A 3,123-nucleotide genomic window follows, 5' to 3' on the forward strand; every position below is an offset into this window, starting at 1 on the left:
GGAGGGGGAGTGTGTGTGGTGTTTTTTTTTTTCCCCCAGAAGAGGTGGCGGCACAAAGTCTTTACCCCTGAGCCATGCTGCTCTCACCATGCTGCCGGGGCATCGACTGAATGACTAAATTAGCTCAGGGATTCACAAGCAAAAACCAACTGTAAAACAAGTCCTTTTGCTTGATCCCACAGGACTCCTAGAGGGAACGAGATTCATGTAATGAACCAAAATAAACACGAGGTCCCTCCTTTCCCCGTTTAATAAACTGATTCATATGACAGCCTGCAGGGCCAGGAGATGGAGGCAGAGACTCCTCACTGCAAGGCTTGCGCCTCAATTAGCCAGCTTCTCGTCAGCTTGTGCGTGCAGCTATCGTAGCACCACACAGCTCTCCCGAAAGCCAAATCCAAGCCTGGGGTCGGCTGTCGCAGCAGGCAGAGGGGTTCCCACAGGATCTCACCTGTCCCCTGCCACCCACCCTCCCTGCAATGAAACGGAGCAAAGGAGCAGCACCTGTTTTGGGTGAAGAGGGTGCAGCACAGGGCTGAAACCCATGTGCTGGCTCCTCAGAGGAGGAGAGTAGATACAGCAGAGGCTGGCAAGTGCCAGGTGGAGTGCCCCAGCATGCCTGTTGGTGAGGAGGACCCATGTCCCATAGGATATGGCCACGCACGTAGCCATAACTGCGTGGTAGGATTCCATTCCCCGCTGCAGGATGCAACCCTCCCATCTCGGAAGCAAGGGATAAAGAGGTTTGCTTTCCAAGAGCAATCTGCTGCCAGCAGTGCCCCAGGGATGATCCTGCTGACAGTAAGTCAACCCGCCTACCACTCTGGAGGAGGGAAAAGCATCTCTGCTACAGAGAGAGTAAACAGAAAGGAAACTTGGAGTTCAACCTCAGTGAGCTTCCGACAGTCAGTGTGCAGATAAACGCACATACAGGGACAGTTTAACTCCAAGCTTGCAACTCTAATGATGCATGAATTGCTGTTTACATTTGCAATAGAGAAACCGGGGAGAACAGGATTGCCTGGCCCAGCCCTATCACCAGCAATGATGGTCCTCTGTGGACAAAACCAACAGCTCCCTCTTCCTTGGACTGTGCAGTCTAAAACTTAGTCTCTTCCTCCCTGGGAAATCAGTGCAACCAGACACATAGCAGGGCTATTAACCACACAAGGCAGGGTAAAGGAAGAGGATCAAAGAATCCTTTACAAAGACAGCATTGCCATTAGAAACCACATCAGTGAAGCCAGATCCACAGGAAGAAAAGATCCCCTTGCCCTGTTTTCCTGGGGAAGACACAGGACAGGAAGCAAGGGGATAGCACAGAGGGTCCCTGCCTGTACCCACAGTGAGCGGAGGACTCGGCTCCTCCAAGCTAGGCAATGCGTGTGCCCGTGCACCTCGCCTGGTGAGCTGAAGGGCTGCACCAGGACCATGGGGATTAAATGCTCTTGACTCCCAGCCCTCAGCACAGCCTGGCCACTGCCAGCACCTGAGCAGCAGAGCCACCTCTCAGCACACCCCAGCAGGGTACCACCATCTCCCACTTCAGAGCACAAGACCAGAGGTCAGGTTGCCCACAGCACTGGCTTTGGCTTTCACACAGGTGATGACCATCTTTAACTGCATGCCTCCGTACCCCTTCTTCCTCCTTCTGCCTCCCTGGATCCTTTTGCAGGCACCCTTTTTGGATGCTACTCAGCCACTTTGGGCCAAAGCTTTCCAGAAAAACATCACCAAAAAATACAGCATGGAAAGCATTACCAAGCCCATTGCAGGGTACAGTTAGACTCTACCTAAAAGAGAACAGCAGCAATCTGCAACGTCCACGGGGACTTTGAAACCTTGTGGACAGACAACTGCTGACCAGACGCTCCCCCTGCGCACTGCAAGGAGCCTGAGGAGGGATGGGGGTAAGGCACGGTAGAAATGCTACGGAGGAAGCCACTGAGAATGAAGGAAACGACCCCATGGTCATTGTTGGTTTTCAGAGGGAACAGACTGCTGAGACCCAAAAGCAATTAGGCAAGCATAGGGGAGAGGCTGCAGCCGAGATCCCCTGCCCAGCTATATGGCTCCCCATGAACCCCCTCACCCCATTTGGGTGCCTGGGGTTCGGCAGCAAGGCTCCTGAGCAGCAGACAATGCTAATCTCCTCTGCCCACAGCCACCCCTCTCTTTGCTGGCTTCCACCTATTGCAGCGGAGGACACAGTCTACCCTGCCTCCTGAAAAGCAGCAACAAACCTTAGCTTCCAAAGAAATCCAGACCTCAAACCACGTCTTGGGCAAATCCGGCTTTGCACAGGAAGGGTTTTCAGCCACTGCTGAGGTTGCTTCCCCTCTAGGAGGAAAAAAAAAAAACCAGCTCTTAAAAGGGAGGGTTCCCCCATGAGCTTTAGGCATCGCTGTGCAACATCCCCGGTGAAAGCAAGCTGCTCTGGGAGGAGTGTGAGCTCTGGGGCCTCTGCTCAGCCCCATGGCTCTACCATCTCCTCACCCCCACCCGAGCCAGCCCTCAGCAGTGACCTGCCCTCCGCATCTCTACTCACAGAGCTGAGCACCCTGGGGCTCCCCGAGCACCGAGGCGCAGGTGGCGAGGGAGCTAGGGACTAATGTCAGGCAGCAAAGAGGTCCCAGAAGAGAGGCCGAAGGTGGCAAAGACAACACAGCCTTCTCTTCCTTGCATGACCTTCCCTGGAGCAGCATGGATGGGAGCTCTATTCCCCAAAGGCTTTTTGAGGGAAAAGGCTCGCAGTGCCTGCCTGGCTATGAACACCTCGGTGCCTTGCAAAGGGCAGCCGCAAAGAGCTCCCTGCATTTCAGGCTGCTCTTGCGATCAAATGGGGAGGGGGAATACAGCCCAGGGGTGCAGGCTATAGGCAAGCTCTCCAAAAATGCCTCCTCTGCCTTTGCTTCACAGATCTCAGGAGACATGTCCCCCGACCAGAAATGCCATTGCCACACCTCATAGTGACCGGGGAGGGGCAGGAGGAGAGGGAGGGAGGGAGGGATGGAAGTTGCAGCCTCAAAAGCGAGGGGCTGGTGCCAGGCAGGATGGGGGGATGCGGGGAAGAGCACAGCATTAGCCGGGATAATCTGGCAGTCTTGGGGGACGTGCCAAAAG

Source organism: Fulmarus glacialis, unplaced genomic scaffold (assembly GCF_000690835.1).
Source record: "Fulmarus glacialis isolate BGI_N327 unplaced genomic scaffold, ASM69083v1 scaffold45133, whole genome shotgun sequence".
Classification (NCBI taxonomy): Eukaryota; Metazoa; Chordata; class Aves; order Procellariiformes; family Procellariidae; genus Fulmarus; species Fulmarus glacialis.